Raw genomic sequence first — 564 nt, forward strand, 5'->3', positions numbered from 1 at the left:
TCCGCCCGCCCCGGCCCGGGAGCCGCCGCCGCCCCCCCTCAGCCGAGGCCGCGTCCCCCGGGGCCGGGCCCCGCCGGCCGGCCTGACTCCCCCGGGCCGCGGCGCTGATCGGCCTCTGAGGAGAAGGGTTGGAACGGGGAGGGAGGGTGAATGTTCCCGTCGCTCCGGCGGCAGAGCGGGCTGGATTCCCGGCTGAGAAGCGAAACAACCACCGGGGCGTTTGGGTGCCCTGACTCCCCGCCCCGGGGAGAAACTGAAACCGAGCCCGGTCTGTGAAGCCCGGGGCCGCCCCGGCAGCTGGCGGCCGCCCCTGTTTCTGGCCTCCAAATCTGCTTTTCGCCGGTGAGACCGGAAAACTGCCGTGGGAGCCAGAAAATAGCATAACTGCTGCAGGAGCGCAGTGCCGACTGACGGACCCCGCACAAACTTGGGTGACGCTCGCCCGGCTTCCACCCGTGACCGGCACCGCGTCCCGCCACGCAGTGACCTGTCACACAAAACAGCTTGACCCAGTGTCACCAGCGAGGGGATTCACGGCACGACTTCTGGGTTTAGCTGGAATTG

Source organism: Calidris pugnax, unplaced genomic scaffold (assembly GCF_001431845.1).
Source record: "Calidris pugnax isolate Ruff unplaced genomic scaffold, ASM143184v1 scaffold41, whole genome shotgun sequence".
In the NCBI taxonomy this organism is placed as follows: Eukaryota; Metazoa; Chordata; class Aves; order Charadriiformes; family Scolopacidae; genus Calidris; species Calidris pugnax.